A 21,716-nucleotide genomic window follows, 5' to 3' on the forward strand; every position below is an offset into this window, starting at 1 on the left:
AGCCATCCACCAGCCAGGCCATCTTCTGCAGCGGGGTGCACGCAGAACCTTAAAGCAAGTCTGCATGCTCTAACATCTCCTTCATGTACAGGATACTCTAAAAGATAAGGAAGGCAAAGATCGCCTTCCACCATAGAGATGGACAGCAGTTAGGGAGCTCAGTAGGTCTGAGTTGTAGTCCATTGTCCATATGGCTGGTTCCCTACCCCTTAACAGCAAGATTCCCCACTGGACCCATTAGGAACCTACCCCTCCCTCCTTCTTTCTTCACTAGCCCCCAACCTCCCACATTAGCACATAAGTTGTGGTCTGGGACTAAGAGGGTTTTGTTTTTTAAACAGTTAAATCTTTCATTGCAGACCAATTAAATTTTAAAGACTCTCCCTCCTCCCCCCATCTTCCTCCCTCTCCCCCTCTCTCCCCCAACTCTCTCTCTCTCTCTCTCTCTCTCTCTCTCTCACACACACACACACACACACACACACACACACACACACACACACTTCTCTAAGCACGAAGAGCTGATGACAGCCTGGTGTTTACTATTAGAAACAGGATTTGAAAACCCAATGAGAGAAAACCTAGCTCTTTACCCCCATTTGTTTTTTCCTGCCTAAAGGTCCTTAAAAGAGAGATTGCTCTACCAGGAATCCCAAGTGCCTTCTCCAAACATTCCTTTTACAAGCCTGTAAAGCCAATCCCTTTGGCCTCCTCAGCTGTCACAGCCCCCCCACCCCCGGCCCCGGCCCTGGCAGAGTGTGAGGAGGCATGTGGGGCTCCCAGGAAGTGGCCTGGGCTCTCAGAGTGCCCTCCTCTTCTGTCCCACAGCTCTGCCCACCCCACTGCCCAACTGCCACCCTCAGACCCACCAGGCCTCAGAATTGTGGACATTTTCCTATTCTGTCACCCTGACTCTGCCCTGTGCATCAGGGATGAAAGGGCAGGATGTTAGGTGACCCCTCTGGCGCCAACCTCATTCTACACATTCTGTGATCCAGAAATAACAGACTTTCAAGTGAGCTTAGGCAGAGAGGGTCTAGGAGTCTCTGGAAAGGTGTGTAAGTGTGTTTGCACTACACCTGTACATGTGTGTATGCTCTTGAAAGTATGTATTTTGGGGTGCACAGTCTGGGAATGTTTGCCTACATCCACTGCAGCCTGTCTGCTTCAACTGCATACGTATCGACTTGCTCTGCGACCATTTTATCCTGACTTTCTCAAAGTGGAAAGTTCCTTTCAACAGCTTTTCTTTCCAGGATTCATCAGAGCTGAAATTGTCCTCTTCCCAGTGCACTGATGTGGTGTACTCACACACGTGTACCTGTACACAGGCACGCACATACACATGTATACAGGCACACACTTTAGTAGTCTCAGGTTCCCCATCACTTCTGCTGGAACACTCAGAGCCAAGGAAGTCTTCTCTGGGTGTTAATTTGGACGTTACTCTTTCCTGCTCATCTCCCTTTTCTCTGCTGCCTTAATGGCACAGCCAACAGTGACCTCCCAGCCAGCCAGCCAGCCGGGGTTCTGTACTGGGCTTCGTGGAGCCCGCTCCAGGAGATCTGGCCACTTTCCTTTGGTGTCAGTGGGTAGATAGCAGTCGTCCCGCCACGATGTGGGGCCTATATTCCCAGCTCTGGATGGTTCTTGGTGACGTGAAGATGGCTTGACCCTTCTCCTGGGTGAAGTCCACAGAGATTAAAATCCAAAACCAAGGACAACTCTTTGTGACGGGAAGGAATCATCTTTGCCAAGATGTGAGTTAGGAAACACCCTGGGTTCTGTGGAGAAGGGGGTCTGTAGACTCCTATGAAACTCCTATGATTCTCATGCCATTCATTTCTGGGTCACCACACAGTCTGTGGCCACGGAGCTGGGAGGCTGGGCGAGGTCCCACGATAAGAAGGAACACACAGAGAATGGGGCCTGACTTCCCTGGCCACACAGAGGAGCGCGGGGGCTGGAGAAGAGGCTGTACTGATAGCTAGAGCTGGCCTTGGAAGAAGCCGGGAGAACCCAGGGCCTGTGGTCCTGGCCAGGTCCACCTTTTTATGGAGGAAGCGGAGCTCCCAGCTCAGCTACTGGCTTCCCTTGCAGGTCTGGACAAACGACTGGCCTCTCTAGGTCTTGCCATTGGCTTTGTAAAAGGAGAAATCGTCCGCCCTTCCCATCTTCACAGAAAAAGTATTCTAAAAGCAATTACAGCAGACATTTGCCTCGCTCTCATTACGGGCCAGGCGCGGCAGGGGATGCTCTGACACACTTTCTCACCTGGCCCTCGCACCCGCTCATGGCAGACACGTGCATGTGTGCTGCTATTTGCATTTCTCAGGCGAGGAAGCCAACGTTCAGAGATGAGCTCACTTGTCTGAGGCCACACGGATATGAGTGGAGGAGCTGGGATTTGAGCAAAGGCAGTCTGACCTTTCCGCACCCAAGGTAACATTTCAGTAAGAAATTACTGCTCTTTTTAGAAGAAACCAGAAAAGGTAAATTAGAAGAGAGAGATGACCTTGGAACACAAAGCAAATACGGAAGACCTTCAAAAGGCATCAAACCTGAACACCATCTTCCTCCTCTTAAAATACCCACTTTATATCCATGCACTCCTCCCCTCTCTCCCCTCCCCCCCCCCCCCCCCCCCACACACACACACAGCTATGGAGACCCACTAATTCACTTTCCAGATCCCGGCAGCCATGTCTCTGGGTGACCATAACTGGGTTGAGTCGGCTGTCGATGTTAGCAAGGCTCTCGGAAAGATATCATTAGCTGGAAATGATGCCAAATGTCACACAGGGAGTCTGCTGCAAACACCCCTCCCTTCTTGTCAAAGGCAAGATCTCTGCACGGCCCCAGCTCCTGTCTGTGCAGGCTCCTCAGGCCCACGCAGCTCTCCACGCTGAAGAGGAACAGACCAACAGTGACCCGTGGCATCTTATCTGCTCTGCTCCTGTCATCAGGAGCAGCCACTTCCCGGAAAGGTAGGCAGGTGAGCCCTGCAGCTGACAGATGCCACATCCCAACATCACACTAAGTAGCTCGAAGCCACCAGAACAAGTTCCACCAACATCCACTGAGCACCTCCTTCAGGTCAGACAGAAGACAGGATGAAGCATGGCGCCCACCCCTCCCCAAATTATAGAGGAGAAGACCAGTGAAGAAATCACAACATAGGGTGCAATTAAATACATGCTACATGAGCATCATTTAAATTCTGGCTGGCACTTATTTTGAACTATTCATTTGTATTTATTTTTCATCTATTTTCTCCTCAACCAAGTGGCCGATCAGCCTTGCCCGCGCTGCCTCAAGGATGGTAGGTCCATTGCAGAGAGAACAGTCACTTGAAAGAAGCTCCCTGGCTTTCATCTTCCAAAACTGATGCCCGGAGTTGAATCAGTAGGGTTTATGGAGGAGGAAGGAGGACAGAGAGGAACTGGAGGGAGAAGCAGAGTAAACTGCAAAAAGCCAAGGATAGAGAGAGGCTTGCTCCCAGAATAGAAAGCAATATTCCGGGCTGGGGGCAGAGGTAGGGGGAAATGAGAGAGAGAGAGAGAGAGAGAGAGAGAGAGAGAGAGAGAGAGAGAGAGAGAGACTTGGATTATTGGGTGCTTAGACAAATGGGACATAATTTCACGACTCTTGCCTGAGCAAGACCCCCAAAAGCAAGGGCTGTGTGGTATATCTAGGAAAATACAAGACCAGAGGTAATTCTGTAAAAAAATTCTCAGGTCCTCAGTGTGACCACAGAGAGCTACTAGCCCTAAGGATGCCATATGGAGGGAACAGGGGCATCCCAGAGGCAACTTGCTTGGTTTCCGCCTTACCTTGAGAATGCACAGGTCCCTAGCACTGTGGCCCAGACTGACGGTGGAACCCCAGCAATTCCTAGCATAGTGACCTGGTGGCCTGGAGGGGTAGAGCTAAGGCTGCCGGACACAATATAGAACGGCCTATAGTGGGTGTGCTGTGTGTTGTTGTTGTTTTTTTTTTTAAATTATGCACTATTTATTTATTTATATGTGCTGTGTTTTTATTTGCTAAACCTGGCAACCCTATATTGGGCTTGAAGTTGAAATTAAGGTGACAAAAATGATGTGGAAGAAAATTCATACCTGAGTTTGTAGAACTGAATTTGTGGACCGGGACTGATACCCGTTCAAATGTAGTGCCTTTATCGTTAGAGCGCTTTACAGTTTAGGAAGCTCCTTCACATGCACTGTGTGGTCTGGTTCTCCCACTAACCTGGTGAGATGAGAACTGTGGTCTCATTATCTCCAGAAAAAGAACCAGGGCTCCGGGAAGCTAAGCTCGCTGAGGACGCCAAGTCCACGTAGTCTAGAGCTGTAACCAAACCTGCTCAGCTCCGGTGGGGGCTCTGCTCTGGGACCCGGCACCACCCCTGCATCCCAGCCCGGTCCAGGCTCCAGCCTTCAGAAACGGCACTCCTCAGTTTAGTTCCAAAACGCCTCTTGCAAGCTTTTGTGAAGCATGACATTTTAGGGGTGTCCGAATCCACGTGCCCGCTCTCTGGTTTGCAGAAGACCCAGAACTGAGACACAGTTTTACCTGGCAGGGGACCACAGTTAAGTCTCCATTGCCTATGGGTTCCAGGATGACACGCCTGGTAACAGGTCGAGCTACTAAGCTCTGGTGCATCGCCTTCCAGGCCAGGGGACAGCCACTATGATGGGATGGCTTCCCTCTGACGCTCGGCGACGATGGGGTGGATGGTGATTTATGGAGAAGGGAGCTGTGCAAAGAACGTGGCCAGACATTTGGGACACCCTGTCGACACCCGAGGGCACCAGGCTGCCGAATGCTCTGTCCAGCACACTCCCAAGACAGCCGCTGCCTGGGGGGAGGGGCCCGCTCCGTCAGAGCTTGGGGTTTGCACACCCTAAAATCTGTACTCATGGACCTGGTGCTGCTGCTAGCAAATGGGCCACAGCTGCTTTTGACATTAGAAGAGCGGGGTTTTTTTTAAAAGTATGTTTTGGAAATGAAAGACTACGATCCAGGGGAAGCCTAGTGTATACCACTGCCCACTTTGATAAAAATTTTATTTCTCACCCAGCCAGCATGGCTCAATGGTTGAGAGTCCAACCAGTGAACCAAGAGGTCATGGTTCAATTCCTGGTCAGGGCTCATGCCCAGGTTGCAGACTCAATCCCTAGTGTGGGGTGTGCAAGAGGCAGCCAATCAATGTTTCTCTCTCATCATTAATCTCTCTTTCCCTCTCCCTTCCTCTCTGAAATCAACAAAAATGTATTTTAAAAAATTTCATTTCTCACTCTACTTAGAGGACTTCAAGGGCAGGGGAATGTTCTTTTCTTTAAAAAAAAAAAGGAAAGATGAGTGTTAGAAGATAGGAACCAGTTTTATTTTCATTTTTTATTCTTTAAACCTTGATATGTCATAAATATTATTTATTACCCACTAAATAGTTAATACTAGCAAGAATCACTCTTCATTGGTTGGGGGAAGCCATTTTTGGGGTGTGGGAAAGGGCAAATTCTAGAATGGGAAATGAGACAGGATTTTGATGATCATCAAACATTCAGTATAAGTATCTGATTTGTAATATTTCCAAGAAAAATGACACAATGCTCTGAGGACCTGTGATCACTGTAGCTGAGTACTTCTCTCAAGGATCTATCTCGCTGACTGGCAGCCATGGCCTGGAGACATATCCTCGGAAGGACACCCCCTGAGGAGCTGGGGCAGCCTGAGTGGGTGTCAGGACTCACAGCCACCGTGCCTGGCACGTGTGTCCTACTCAGAGGGTGGGGCTATTCTTGCCTGCCTGGCTTACCTGGATGGTTGAACGTCAGCAGGACTGAGCTCAGTGCCAAGGCTCCCGGCCCCTTCCTTCTCCCAGAGCTGCTGACTTGTAAACATGGAGGCTCTGCTAAGCACTGGGATTTCATTAAGGGCCTTGTTAACATTTACTGGGAGTCCAATAAAGGAAAGATCCAGCCTCGGAAATCCTTCCCCACCCGTGTGTCCCTCTCACGGTGTTCCACCCCCACTCCAATCCCACTTACTCATCCATTAAACAGCTAACAACTGAGCTAATTCTGGAACGTTGCCCACATAGCATGTCTTTGGAAATCACTTCAGAAAAATGCCTTTACGAAGGCAGGTCACCTCTTTCCATTTGTCTTATGATGGCAATTCCGGCGCCTGCACAGAGAGGCAGCGATATGTGAAGAATACAGACTCTCAAGTCAGAGCTGGGATAAGTCCTGGCCATTGCCTACTACCCGAATGACCTTGGGCAAATTGTCTAACCTCTGAGTCTCACTTTCTGCATCTGCAAAATGGGACTAGTACTATTACCTATTGAGAGGTTTAAGCAAACCAGTGCATGCCAACTGCTTAACTCGGTGTTTGGCATGTGGCAAGTGCCAAAAATGTGTTACTAGCAGGGGGTCTTTGCTGGCACTGGCTATCTTCCCACTGCATTGTTCTGCCTCATGCATAATGAGGTTTTGCCAGACACATGGGAGCTAAGGGGAGCTAAGGGGAGGAAAAGACACATTCATGCTCCTGGACTCACCAGTTGCCCCATCCATCTGTGATGTCATAATTGGAGCTGCAGCCCACAGTTCTGAACTCTAACAACCCCGGCAACCGGTCCTCACTCCCCACATGCTTTTCATCACCCACTCGCACACAACATCTGGGCGTCTGCTTCCATCCTACCATTTCAGCAGGATCAGAGCAGCCAGCGTCTGCATGAGGTAAGCATACGGGGCCCCGAGGATCTGAGACAGGAAACCCTCTCTCAGGGAAGCTGAATTTGAGCAACATGGGACAGAGGCAGTGACATCTCTTTGGTTCCATAATTAAAACTGAAACCGGATCCCTCTGCTCTGGAAGACCTGACCACAGGTTTCACTTTTCAAAGGGCTACCTGGATGCTTATGAAGGGCGGACTGTCCCAGATTGGGTTACCCAATGCAGCAGCTGCTTGACCTCCTCCTTAACCCGCCCGAGGTGGAGACTCACCTGGAATGAAATCCTGGCTGAATACTAGGTAGCCCAAGGCAGCCAGGACCCAACACAGCTCCTGGGTTGTCAAATGTGTATATATAGGGTGTCCCAAAATTCACGCAAGATTTGCAATTGAATTGAATGGCAAATCTGGCATGAATTTTGGGACATCCTATGTATATAAAATCCTCACCTGAGGATACTTTTTCCTTTTTTTTTTTTTTTTTTTTTTTTTTTTTTTAGGGAGAGAGTAAAAGGGAGGGAGGACGGGGAGAGAGAAAGAGAGAGGGAGAAACATCAATGTGAGAGAGAGACACACACTGATTGGTTGCCTCCTGCATGTGCCCCCATGGAGGCCGGGGATTGAGCCTACAACTGCAGCTTATGCCCTGAGTGAGAATCGAACCTGAGACCCTCAGGTCCTCGAGCCGACACTTTAAGCACTGAGAGAAACTGGCTAGGGCAGTTGTCAAATATTTTTTGAGCCAGGCTGGTTTCTCCTACTTGCTCAGGTCTCTGCCCAAATGTCCACTCTTGTCTCCTTCCTGTACCCCCAACTATGAAATCGCTCACCTCTTAGCTCCTCTGTTTTCTCACGCCATTTATCCCAAAGCAGCTCATGGATACACAGGGTGTCCCTAAAAAATTGTATACACGTTGTGAATGATTATAAAGTCAGTGTTTATTATCATACAGTTCATTTTCAAATTTTAAAAGAACCTACAGAAATGAATAACTTTTTTGTCAATGCCTGTTTTCAAACTGATGACTACTCTGGACCAGGCACTGCTGATAATGGAAAACAATAGAATCTCAAACCTCAAGAATCATTTCATTCAGTGTTTGCGTGCCCTTAATTTGTCGAAGGTTGCGGGTTTTGTGCCGCAAACTTTATCTTTTATGTATCCCATAAAAAAAAAAAGTCTAGTGGCAGTTTAGGATAAATTTTCTTTGTCCAAAGCTTAATCTAGTTTCATCTATTATTTGAAGTCAGTGAGACCTGCAAAGGAGTGAAAATTAAGTGAGTTATCAGCTGTTAAAGTGTGTGTGCATGTTTTCAGGACACCCTATATTTGCTTCCACGCTGCCCCTAGACGGCAGCTCCATGAGCAGAGGAGCTCTAGCTCGTCTGGCTTGTTCCCGCTGTAGGCCCAGCCTGTACTGGTTTTTGCATTGGGTAGATGAGGAAAAGGAGTAAAAGTTTTACAAAATGCCACACTAAACCCCAGAGGCCTGTCTCCAATGGGGCTGGGAGCCCAGAGAATGTTTTGTTGAGGAAGTTAGTTAGGAAGCTAGAAGTGTCTGACAAAAAGGAAGGGAAGAGAAGAAAAGGAAAAGAGGAAGGAAGGGAGGAAGGTTATTCTTTCACTCAATGTCCCAAAGCTTTACGACAGACTTGTGGACTGACTATACACTTTATGACATCATACACAAGGAGTGAGTAATCTATAATAATAAAAGCATAATATGCAAATCAACCAAATGACCGACTAGATGACCTTCCAGACGACCTTCTGAACGAAGCCGTGGTTACGAGGGCCGAGGCAGCCGGGGCTGTGAAGGTCTAGTTTTGCATGAATTTTGTGCATCGGGCCTCTAGTTCAAGATAACTTTATCTGGAAGTGTCCCCTGCCATTATACATATCCACATTCCCTCCCTCCTCCCTCCCTCCCTTCCTTTCCCTCTAACGATATCTAGTGAATTTTCTAAGCACATAAAAGGGAAAGTCAGTATAAATGTGAAGTATGGGTCGGGGAGAGCATGGTGACATGGCAGCAAGGACAGGGATGGTCAGGGCTGTCCTTTGCCTGCAGTCTAGGGCAGATGAACAGAAAGGACAGGCCGAGACTGATGTCACCCCAGCTTCCCTCCCATGGAGCACATGCTGTCCTTGCTGCTCTGAGCTGGGGAGCCGTGCTCCCCACAGGGCTCCGGGGAGGGAGAGGAACAGGGAGGAGAAGGGGTAGTGTGTGTACAGGAGGGGTACGAAGCATCCTCAGAGGCTGCGATGACTGTAGGCTACAGAACAAAACTTCGAGGCGGGCAAAAGCGAAACCTGGTCACTGAGGAGGGCTACACATCCAAGCAAACACAGCCTGCAAACCAAGGCAGCGAATGCCAACAGCAGCACCCTGGACAGGCCGATCTATCGGGCCTGGGTGGACTTTCTGTATATTGTGGTGATCGTCACTGCCGCCGGCCATCCTTATCCTCGGCACTGAGAGGCTCAGGCCGGTTCAGGGTGGGGTCGTGGTGACCCTGAACCCAGATGGAGAGCTCCTGGAGGCATGTGTCCAATGGCTGTGGGGGCCTCTGCCTAGGGAGGCTGGGATTCCAAGTTTCGGAAGCCAGTTAGCCAAGGGGTTCCAAAACCCAGAGTTTGGCAACCTGCACACTGCATGGACAGGCAGGGGCAAAGTCTCTGCCACGACCGTCCAAAAGTGATGCACAGTCTGTAGCTGTGGAATCAGAACTCTCTTACCTCATTGATAAAACAAAACATTGTAATGGGTCCTTTCTAAGAATCTTCCAGTTTAAAAATACTACACTTCTACCCTCTCTGCTCTCTCCCTCCCTTGCTCTTCCCCTGTCATCTTCTGCCTTTTTCCTTTCCTCCCTCATGGCCAATTGCCCTTTCTCTGCCTCACAGGGGCCAGTGACCCCCCGGCAGCGAACCAGGGAAGTGGGCAAATCAGCAATGGTTTTCACAAGGTTTGGAGTAGGCAATGACCCGCGGTCATGATTCAACTTTCTAGTTCTTGGACTGAAAGGCAAATCCCATGTCTCCTTAACAGCAGTGAGTAAGAAAAACAGCCAGTCGGCAACCATGGGCTCCAGATTGCGTCCTGGAGGACCCGAGCAATAAATACTGGGACACGGAATCAGATGCGCACGGAATCAGAAATGCAACGTTTGTACTGCAATATGTACAGACACCGAGCCATTGTCATGTACACCCGACATTAATACAGTGTTATCTGTCAATTATCCCTTAATATAAAAAATAATTCAATGAAAAAACCCAGTTCTACTGCAAAAATCAAGTCTCACGTATTGGGTGAAATACTAGCAACTAAGGAATCATGCTGATTATGGGAGGGATGAATTTTATGGATCCAGGAAGTCTTCGTAGGAGAGGCCACATAATGTGGGAATTTAGTGAAACGTAATTAATATTGTTTTTCATTAAGTGCATCTATTCCTCTAAACTGGGAAATCACTCCATTTGGGAAGGGCCCTTCCATTAAACATACATAATACATGTAAATACACATTTCATTCAATCCTCACAATAAAATGTTAGCACAGGGTTGAGAGCATGTTAATAGTCACACAGATTCTGCACTTCCTGGCACCTCAGTTTTTTCATCTGTGAAATGGGACCAATAACAGTATATACTTCAAAGGGTTGGCATGCCTTTTTAATTACAAAGTTATATAAAGCACTTACCGTAATGGCAGGAACACAGTAAATGCTCCATAAACGTTATTTATTGTTGCTAGCATCATTTTCCCACACATGGTTACTAAGGCCTGGACAGAGTTATGTGACCTGAGGTCACGGCTAGGATGGGGCTTGGACCCAGCTCTGTCTGTCAGCACCCACACGCTGGGGATGTAAATTACCGCTGCTGCACTCAAGTGTGCTTCATGGCACCTGCTTTAAACGTTCCAGCAAACTGGCCGCCTCCGGGGCATTTGTCCTGCATCTGCCTGTAAACGTCACTACGAATCTGCGGTTTGTATAAATCTGCCCTGGGAAGGTCAGGCTGGTTTGTGCCTGACACAGTCAGGCCTGAATTCGCGTTTCTACGTTGAGGTAGCAGATCAGGCCGCTTCGTGCATCCTCGTTGATTTCAACACTGTGACCTCCTTGCCCGGCCTGCATGCTGGGCTCTTCCGGGAGACTGCCTTCTGCCCCTTCCTTAATGACCCAGCTCACACCCGGCACTGGGGGTCCCTAATGCAGACATGCCAAGGAATGAGCTCAGAAGAGTGATGGCAAAGAACAGGCAACAGACCCGGGAACGCAGGAGGCCCACAGGCAGCACATGTGCCAGCTCTTGCTTGCGGCAGGACTGGGAAGGGCAGGCCCGATGCGTGCTGTCTGCAGCCGGCTCCTCCAAGTCAGCGAATGCTTCCCTGAGCTTCTGCAGAGCCCACGGCCAAGTTTCCTGTGGAAACGGACGGCCTCAAAGGTGTGAGCTGCAGAGGAAGCTCGAGGAAGGGTGACCAAGACGGCAAGGATAACCAGTCCTTTGAGGAAGTCCTAAAGGAAACTTGTCTATCAGAAAGAAAAAAAAAAGCCTAAGGACTGGCTTAGTGTCAAGAGGCTCTAAACTTTTATTTGGCTTATTTGCTGTTATGAGGAAGAGAGAGAATTCAGGGCCACTGAGAATCACAGAAAGGAACATGGGCTTAAGTGGGAGGAAGGGGTCTAGCTGGATAAAAGGAAGTCTTTTAGGAATGCAAACTGATTAGACTGCTAGATTTCAGTTCTACCCAGAAATCTTCAAACTCCAAAACTACAACTCCAAAACAAAACAGAACTCCCTCCTACCGCCAGGACCCTGCCTGCTTCCTAGTCATACCACTTGCCCCAGCATTACCTGCACCATTTATACCATCTGTGTTAGGATCATCTGGGAAGCTTGTGTACATGCAAGTTCCCAGGCTCCACCCCAAACTTCTGAGGCAGGGGGTGGGGGTGCCCCTTCACCCACATTTTTACAAGCTCCCCAGGTGATTCCTGTGCATACTAAAGCTGTTGGACTGTCCCCTGTCCCCCCGTCTGCATCAGGGGCATGAATCAGCAGGAGGAACTCTTTCCTTGCATTTTCTGATTGTAAACATTTTACCAGGCTCCTCAGAGGGCCGCTGGCAAGCGCACTCAAATAAGAATAAAAGCTGCCTTTTCCAGGGAGACGCCAGAGCACCATCCTGAGCCCAGAGCACGGCCAAGCTGTCGAGCTGAAGGAGGGGGTTTGGCTTTGGCAACCCTGGTTCATAGACAGACAGGTGAGGGGGCTGCCTGGCCCCCTCCAGGAGGGATTGGGAGAAACTGCAGTGGAGGGCCAACTGCCATGCCCAGGAGTCAGATCCGAGCACAGGCCTGCCATCCTCTACTAGGAAAAGAAATCTTAGCCTCATGTATCTCTCCCCTCTCTTACCTGAGCTGGGTGGTGAACTGAGGAAACACTTATTGATTTGCTCGTCACTCTTCCATGTTTTGCAGCCTCTTGCTGAGGGAACGGAAAACATCCCCAGCAAGTCTGATGGTAGGCGACTGGCTGATTTTAGGGACAGGAGGGGGCTCCACACAGGCTTCTTTTTCCTTATATTTCCGCTACATCTTCGGAACACGGACACAGGGGCTGGCATATGGGAATCCCTGTGGTGACCTTCTCAAGGTCACCGGAACCCACTTTTGCCTCCCCACTGGGTGCCCATTAGCACCGGCTTTGCTGCCCACCACGCCTGACTCTCCTAGGCCAATTTGCCTGTCCTGCTCTGGGCTCCTGGGTGACAGGGGGGGAAGTGAGTGGCCAGGGCTAAGTCACCCCCTGCAGAGGGAGAACTCTTAAGCCACAGTGGGGAGAGGAAGGGCAGTGACTTGGCTTTAGAAATCACAGTTGTCCAGCTGGGTCGGCTCATTCCCCAAGACTGTGAATCTCTCTTGGCAGTGCAAACACTGTCCCTCCTCAGATGTGGGGGTCGACACTTTGCAGGGGAGGGAAGTAAGGGGTGGAGCGCCTCCGGGAAGGGAACTGCCTGCAGTCCGAGTCTGGTTGGAAGTCTTGACTCCCTACTCCCTGCTTCACGACCAGTTGTGGGCTGTGCCATACATACGTGATTGGTTACTAATTATTCTACTAATTTATTCACTTAAACTAGAAAACCTAAAGGTCACTCCCACGCCCTTGGATCCTGATAGCTTCCTTGGAGGGGAAAGAAAACTTAAGCCTACCGAGACAAGTGGGTTTGTGTTCTTACCCATGGACTCCAAAGGCTCATGCCTGGTTCCATCCACGAGAGCCAGCAAAACGAATGGCTGTGCAGTGTTTAACAAGCGGTGACCACCCGCCACTTCTACTATTTGCTAAGGACAGCTGAGGAGCATCCCGAAAAGGCAGATTCCCGGGCCCCACTCCAAAGGCATTGAGGGTGGAATCCTGAAATCTACATTTGTGATAAACTCCCTCTTCACCCTTTGAAGCACAATCAACACCATTTCTCTTTTATAAAGGATTAATTAAGTAAATTTCTGACTCCTTTTAATCCATTTTCTTTTGCTGCCTCCAGCACTCAGAGAAAACACACACTTCTTTTTCGGTTCTTTGCAAATAGTCTGAAAGGTGCCTGTTCTGGGTTTCGTTGGGAACAAGTGTTGTCCCTGTCTGGAACAGAAGTTGGCAAACTGGAGTCCTTGAGCCAAATTTGGCCCACTGCCTGTTTTTATAATAAATTATCCTGGAACACAGTCATTCCATTTGTCTACACACTGTCTGTGGCTACTTTGATACTACAATGGCAGCGGTGAGTATTTGTAACAGAGACAGTATGTCCTGCAAAGCCTAAAATATTTATTATCCAGCCTTTTGTAGAAAAAGTTTGCCCAATGCTGGCTTAGCAAGGTGGCAGAGCACATAGCTAGACTACATTTCCCAACCTTCTTTGCAGTTAGGCATGGTCATGTGACTGAGTTCTGTCCAAGATGTTGTGCAAAGAAACAATATGAGCCTAGACTGACCTGGCCTATCAAGTCTCCCTGAATTGATCTTCTGCTGCAGACAAGCCTGGTCTTGATTCTAGGCAGCCTCCTGCTGAAAGTGGCAGAGCCTCGTGAAGGAACTTGGGTCTCAGTCATTACTTGGAGGCAAGCCATCTGCCCATCAGAAAAATCCACTTTGGACTTTACATGAGAGAGAAAGAAACCTCAATCAGTTTAAGCCATTGTACATTATACTGAATTCATTGTTACAACAGCCAAAATTAATTTAACTTAAACACGGAGCCTCCTCCCAGGAGGGTTAAGGAATGAGGGCCTTCCCTTATTCAGAACACCGTTAGCGCCTCCAGGAGCGTGGGTGGGAAGGGTAGGGACTGCTCCCTGTGCACAAGGGGAAGAGGGGCTAGAGGAGAACCACAGAGCGTAGTGGTTGGGGAAAGTGTTTTTGCACATCCCACAGCACCAGCACAATCAGTGGGTTCTCCCATGGCTGGCATCTATCATTGACAGTCCTGGAGGAGGAGACAGGATCCTTTCCCTGGGAAATAGTTATTTTCTGGGGAGATGGACCCACCTAGCATCAAGGTTAGAATCCTATAGGAAGGCACGAGGTATGGGGAAAACAGTTCTGAAGGAGGTGTGGCAGACTTGGCACTCGGATTTTTCCGGCAAAAATTAGATGTGCAGCTAAGGCAAGTTGCCACCCCTTTGAAGTCATGATGTCCCCATCTGTGCAAGTCTACATCTTCGAATGTCAGAACCAGACTGGATTTCAAGTATAACTAGTTGGTGATTTCCAGAGCAAGTTTTAAGGCCCCCATATGATCCTTCAGAGGTGCTTCCATATCTTCTTTAATATTTAAGGGGTGGACATTGGCAGAATCTGGGGTTCAATCAGCACAGCACGATTTTTAATTTATTTACGGTGGGATAGCACTGTGGTGTGATAACTGATGGGTTCCACGCTGCACCCTGCAGTTCATGGGCAGTTTCTTGTACCCTGGCAGACAGGATACATTCCACTTTTGCTTTAGGGATGAACTGTATCAGCACAGCATCAAGAATAAAGACATTAATTCGTGGCTTTTAGCTTAAAAAAGTCTAGACCTCTGTTGTCCAGTATGGTAGCCACTAGCTACTTGTATTTAAGCCAGCTAAAATTAAAAGACTGGCTTATCAGTCACTCCAGTGCATGTAACCGGGGCTACCATCATGAACATTTCCCTCATCACAGAAAGTTGTTGGACAGCCCTGATCTGAACCCTAAGTGCATTAGGGGTCCTACCTGATTAGTCAGAATTAGTAACCTCCCTCTGGCAAAGATTTCTCCAGCTGGGGAGAATATGAAAAGGATGGTGAAGGGAGCGGAGACAGAGATGAACGCATGGTGAGTGACCCCTTTCTCTCCCAGTGGAAACGTTTATATCCTGAGGTTGATGAATGTGATCCTGGGTACATCCTGCGTTAGGGACCTCATGCATGCTATTATATTTATCCTCAAAAACAAGCTCTGGGGTAGGTCTAATGATTTTCTTTTTATGAACAACCAGTGGCGGACCAGAAAGGTGAGAAACACGGCCGATCACCCAGCTGGTAAGGAGTTGATCCAGGAGCTGACTCCCGAGAGCATGGCAGTGCGTGTGAATGCTGCGCGGGGAGTTAGCACCAGGGGGCTCCACGGTGGCCCATTCGCACTGGGAGGTGGAGGGCTGCTCCAAGGTAGGATGAATGCCCGAGGTCATGGAGCCCTGTCTGTGTGCCTCATCGAGTAAGCAGCAGTGTGAGTTTTCTTCTAATAAACTACACTGCCCCCCAATGTGAGGTGTGGGCAGATGCACATTCTCGAACTTCAAGAGATAAACTTTTCCACTGGAGGGAGAGACCCTCTCCCTTTTCCTGGACATTTCGGGTGGACTAGGCCATGATTCTGCTCCAGACGGTGCTGCGGCTCCTGTTTCCAGAGCAACAGCGCAGAACTAGGAGAGCACGCGTGTTTATCAGATGTGGGCGGGGAGGCGAGCAGCGGTGTTTGTCGGTGGGAACCACAGCCTGGGCTCTGTGCCTTGCCCAAGCTGTTGCATGCACTACATCCTCCAGAAGCAAACCGACGACAACCATGGATAAACCATCCCTCTGCTCATCTGTAACGAAGAGTAGCAGAGTGATGGGGGAACGGAGAGACAAAATAAAGGAGACACCCAAAAGACACAGGCATCTTCAAGCAATTCCTACCTAGCGTACAGAATCCTCACAGGGCCATAGGATTAGAAGTCTCCAGACACTTCCAGTCTCACGAAATTAGAGGACAGCTTGCAACATAGACTATTTCTCATCAGGACACTGTTCTTCATAAAGGGGCCAGTGCTTTCCGGAGGAAGGCCTGAATGAAGGGGAACGTTTCAGGGTGGAACCCTCTCTCTTGCTGGGCCACAATCAGAGAAGGAAGTTTAGAAGGCACTTCTCTGGGTCTGGGTCTGGCTTCAGCTGGAGAGTTAAGAGAGGAGTTTGAAAAATTATTTTGAAATCCATCCCTTAAGAAAGGAAAGGGATGAATTCAGAAATGGCTCCAGTGCAGTAATGCAAGCGGCACGTTAGACCCCCCGAGTTCCAGCTCGCTCTAGAGGTCAAGCTGCCTACATGTCTCCCCCCATCTCGGCGCTGGGGTGGCTTTTGTAGACGTGATGCGCAAGGGATCAAACCAGGCAGGTGCAGAACAGAAGCAGAGAGGCTCACAGCCCTTCCCCCGGCACATGGTCAAGCCTCTGTTCTTGTTCTTATCTTGGGTCTCACGCATTTCCTTCTGTGGGGATTCCAGGAGCCTCACCCCATACCTGGTAGAGCCCGGGCATCTGGGAAGCCTGTTCCTCTCTGAGGTGAAGAATCCAAGTGACAGCTGAGACCAGCCCCCTCCTTCCCAGAGAGGGAAGACAGCTCCAGGGCCTCCTAGAGTCACGTATGCAAATAATCCAACAAATGGCTTAACAGCAAAGTTGTCAGAAAAACAATTTCCATCACCATGGCGACAGTTTCATCAAAAAATGTAATCTGAAAATTGTCTTCATTTGGCTGATGAGAAATAATAAATAGGGCTCCTGGGGCCCAAGGTTTGTATTAACTCTCATTACCACTCCCAACCCTCCCACAGCGTCACCACCTTACCTGGTTTGGTCCTTGCATCGCTACAGCCACCTGTGATTCCCCAGGACACACTTGAGCCATGGACTTACAAGAGAAATGGCCCATTCCTCACACACCCAAACCCCCAGCCTACCTCCCCTCCCCAGGCTCTTGCTGGCATTCATTAACTTCTGACCCGGGTTTACGGATGTCCACAGCAGCTCCACACCCAGGGCATTTATGGAAAGGTCTCAGGGCCCCAGGTTGGGGTGACTCCAGGGAGAGAGTGCTCACAGGAGAGACCACCGGGATGTCCTGAGTCAGGAATGGGCACTGTGACTTCCTTCTGCTCTCAGGGAAATGGCCTGACTATGACATTAAAAGCTGAACTGCATTAAGTCCGAGGCCTCCTGAAACAGCATGTGTGCTTTGCCATTTCTAGGAGAACTGAAGTCCAAGCAACTGCTGGGAGTGTGAGGACTCCAAGAACAGGGACTGAAAGAGGAGCACAGACTGGTGAGTGCGGGCGTGTTTGCTACTTCCTTGTATCGACACGCAAATGCCAGGTACCACCCAGGTCCATCAGCTGTGCACTAGTGAATTCTGACCCAACACCCAAGGGAACACGTGCTAGATTATGACATAAAAACTGCTGAAGACCTATGGCTATTGACGTGGCAAGGTGCCCACGGAATGTTATTGTTGTAAAAAAAAAAAAAATCAGGCTCTAAAACAGCATACAACACACAGCACCCTCCCATTTGCAGTATATCTTGCCATGTAAATGCACACAAGGAAGAGAGGAGAAGGCTATGCACCAACTGTTAATGACTGTTACCTCTGGTGGATTCTTTTTATCGTTGTATCATTTTGGAACCCAAAGCAGTATTTTATGCAGGGAGTTTGTATTAATATTGTAGTTAGTTGAAAAAAACAAACAAACACAAACCCGAACCACCAAACCCTAGTGCTCTGATTGGATGGATTTTTCAAGAACAAAGGGCGGGAACCAGGTCTCTACTGCAGCAGGCACTGTGGAGGGAGATACAATGTAAGGACCACAGGTCCCTGCCCTCGGGGGGCTTGGAGTCTAAATGAAGGGGTACATGAAATAACCACGAAGTCAGTCCCAGAGCTTCCGGAGCAAATGAGCTACACGTCAGATGATGGTGGGCCACATTCACATGGGTAGATGTAGTTTGGAAGATAGAGGAAGAGCTCATTAGGGTTCCCAGCCCAGATGGATGTGACATTGGTCAAGTTGCTCATCTGCCCCGAGGTCCAGTTTCCACATCGGGAAGTGGGGTGAATCACAGTGGAGGATCCATCTCAGAGGATTGCTGTGGAGTTTAGATGAGGTAAAGACATAACACAGTGCCCACAAGGGGTGGGGAGGGGCATCAGGGAAAGGCCAACTATTATTACTTCCCCACCATTCTCACCCAGGGCTCTGAGAAAGCAGGTGTGGAGCGGCGGTAGGTAGGAGAAAGAGTGCCCTTTGGTGTCCCGTCCCCTGGATGCTCGCCACCATCCACCTTCTTATAAAAGACCCTTCAGCGTCAGTGTTTAGACGCGTTGTGAATTAAATGGCTCTCGCTTTTCCAGGACCATGGAAGTCTGGCCCACGCGTCCCTGGCACAATGCGGTTTTCAGTGTAGAGCTTAGTCTCTTGGTGACTTCATCTGTTGATGAAGCCAGTCCATGCCCACCCCGCCTTCCTAAGCAAATGACTTGCCCCATTCCAATCAAAAGGCACCTTTAATCTGATTCCTTTTCACTCAGCTCCCCACCATGACCCATGTGTCATGCCATTCCCCCATTCCCCTCCTGAAAGTAATCAGCCTGGTCCAATTTGCTTGTATAAACAGGAGGCCAAGGTGGGGGACGGCACTTGGCCATGGCGGTTCTGGTTTTTATACATCCCCCCACCCTGTTTCCTGAGACCTTTCAATAGAGCCAGACTTGGAGGAGAGTTATATTAAACAGTTTGACTCCAAACCTAAACAGCCCCTGAAGCATTAGTGGTTCAAAGATCTCCTGGTGCATTTATGAAAAGACACTGATCTGGGAAGAGGTGTGAGCCGACTTGAAATGCGCTGAGAAAACTCCTTTGCTGGCAGGAGGCAGAGTGGTTTTCATTAAGAAACTGCCCTTTATCTCGTCACATTATTGACCTGCCCAAGCCCGGTGGGTGCCTCCCTGGCCTTGAAAGGAGGCTGCCCCTGGTTGGATACTATGAGCAAGTTTTTCATTTTTCAGACAGACACCAAGGACAGGAGTGACTGGCTCTTCTGAGTCAGAACCCCAAATTTCCCTTAAATTCTACGTTTGTGACCACCTCTGAAGCATGAGCGCTTTGGGAACCCATGGGTCATTTCCCTAGCATGTGATTCCTAGGACTTGTGAGAACCTTGTGAGCCCTGAGGCTCCAGAGCTCTAGGAACTTGAAATGTCAGCTAGAAGAGGGCCCACTCCTTACTCAGGGTCATACCCGCCCAGGAGACCATTTATCGGCTTCAGAACAGTGTCGATTGCCTCAAATTCCTTTCTGCTATTTACCAGCAGGCGACCTGAGATCAATTCCTTCCCATTTCTGCCATGAGGGTCTCATCTAGGAATTGGGCCTGATGACTTCATAGGACTGTTGCAAGGGTTAAATAAGAAAATGCATGTAATGTGCTTTGCACAGTGCCCGGCATATAGTTGACACTCTATAGATACCAGCCGTTATTACTGCTTGTTACTGTTGTATTACTCTTTATGCGGTCTAAAAAATTGTGTAAATGGCGTTTTGCATTTATGGGCACATGTGCATTTGCCTGGGAAGAGGTCCATACATTTCATTTTCATTTTTCCCTAAAGGGGAAGAACCACTAATCTAGCTAGACTAACCCTCTCCTTTAATTGATGAGGCAAATCAGGCCTGGAGGTTTGGACAGCTTTTCTGAAGTCACGTGGTAGGACAGACGCAAAGCCAGAGCTAAAACCCCAAATTTGTTGACTCACTGTTTAGTGCTTTGTTAAATTCTGGAACCATCAGCAAAAGTAACCCAAGCCTTACCCAGCCTTGCCCAGAAGAAGCGATCTGTAAATAACTGAGGTACAGGACTAGACACACTGGTGGTGTGGAGGCAGAGGGAAGGCTGGTGGTCTGGAGGTGTGATGTCTGTGGAGTCGTTAAAAATTACTTCACAACAAGGATCAACAGAAAGGAGGGTTTGCAAACCAAAAGAGGGAATGGATGGGGCCCCAGTGCCAAACTCCCTGCCATTTCCTGTGCTCGAGAGCAAAGCACATTTATCCCATGAACCGTCCGTAAGCTTTGTAACAACCAAGAGAATATAGGCTTATTTGACTTAGGAAAGACATATCTTTTAAGTTCTGAATGGCTGTACCTCCTCTTCCAGCCCTAGGACCTGGAGGTTCCCATTTTCTTTCTTTGCCCGGGTTCTTCGAAATCCTTTGCTATTTCCCCAGTTCACTGGTTCTCAAAAGTGTGTCTTGTGAGCACCAACATCATGGTACCAGGAGCTTGTTAGAAACGTGAGCTTTGGGGACCTCCTTACACTTCCTGAGTCAGAGACTCCAGGATGGGGCTCAGAAAGGTGCTTTAGCAGTGTCTCCGGGTGACTCTGAAATGCACTCAACTTTGAGGTGCACTCATTTCGGCCTTTAGTGTGGCAGGAAAACCTAGCAAGAAATAAGGACTTGGAAAAGCCTTCCAGAAATCTGAATCCCTGGGATACATTTTTAAATTTCTTTTGGTATGAAATAAAGTAGAACTAGATTAGTAACCCAGGCCCTCTTGTATTTTGCAAACAAGGGATCTTGGAGGAAAGTGGAAAATAAATTTCTAGGCCTTTCATCTCAGTTAAAATGACATGTTCATTTAGCATTGTGTGAGGGGTGGGGGGGAGGGCGGTGGCTAAAGTTGCGCAGGAGAATACACAATTCCAATGGAATCCACCGTAATTTAGGGGCAATTAGCGTCTGCACATTCTCCATCCATGAGGCTTCATTAATCCAGTTAATCCTTATCTTCTAATCAAAAACAAACATCCTTGAGTGTACTTGGGATCCTTTTAACACATTCTGCCCACCTGGATGCTGTCCTCTGCCTTGTAATCCAGGGCTTTTAGGAGGCACTTCAGCTCCTGGAAAGGGGGGGACTACCCCTCGTCTTGGCTGGGTCCTGCCAGCCCCTTGGAAATACGCCCTCTCCCAAGCTGCACCCTGCCTGAAGCACGCGTTCTCTCCTAGACCTGCCCTCCCTCAGTCATTATTCAAGGCATTCTTCATACTTCCTTGTTATTTTGGGCAGCCTTCCCTGACAACTCCTTGACCGCCCCTTGGCTAAGTAATGCAAGTGCTTGGATAATACTAATGCCTTGCATTGCTAAGACACTTGGCTGTTTCCAAAGGCCTTTTTTAGATGCTGCTTCACTTGATCCTCCAAATTACCATAATGTCATTACCATTCTCCACTTCCTCGCCCACTCCACCCCCCTGCAATTTGCAGATGGGGCCACTGAGGCTTCCAGGGGTTACGTGACCTTCGAAACTCGCACAGCTTGTAATTGGATGACAAGGTGGGTTCAAACCCAGGTCTCCTGATCCTCAGGCAAAGATCTTCCTGCTGGAGAAACCAGTCTCTTCCTGACCACCCACCTAAATCCATAATGCTAATGAATAATGCATTTGTTCCTCCCTGTGTGTATGTCTTTGGGATGTCTTTGTATCACTGAAAATCAGTGCCTCTTCCTTCATTTAAAAGCCCTCAAGGAGAAATCATATAATATAGCAGTTCAGGCTCAAATAATAATGTAAAGTGCTTCTACCTATTCAAAATTTTTTCATTTTTAT

General features: G+C 48.8%; 1 protein-coding gene and 1 long non-coding RNA gene across 2 annotated transcripts in view; one reads left to right on the plus strand and one right to left on the minus strand.

The window, feature by feature from the left end:
- Positions 1–21,716, minus strand: part of SLIT3 (slit guidance ligand 3) — a 536,168-nt gene that overhangs the window by 277,900 nt on the left and 236,552 nt on the right. The window lies entirely within an intron of this gene.
- The window catches only part of LOC308519862, a 34,524-nt gene that overhangs the window by 8,220 nt on the left and 4,588 nt on the right, over positions 1–21,716 (plus strand). Inside the window, exon 2 of the long non-coding RNA XR_013996048.1 lies at positions 17,296–17,369. This is a non-coding gene — a long non-coding RNA (uncharacterized lncRNA). The remainder of the gene's footprint in view (positions 1–17,295; positions 17,370–21,716) is intronic.

The sequence above is a fragment of the Myotis nattereri genome (genome assembly GCF_964212035.1).
Source record: "Myotis nattereri genome assembly, chromosome: 5".
Taxonomy (NCBI): domain Eukaryota; kingdom Metazoa; phylum Chordata; class Mammalia; order Chiroptera; family Vespertilionidae; genus Myotis; species Myotis nattereri.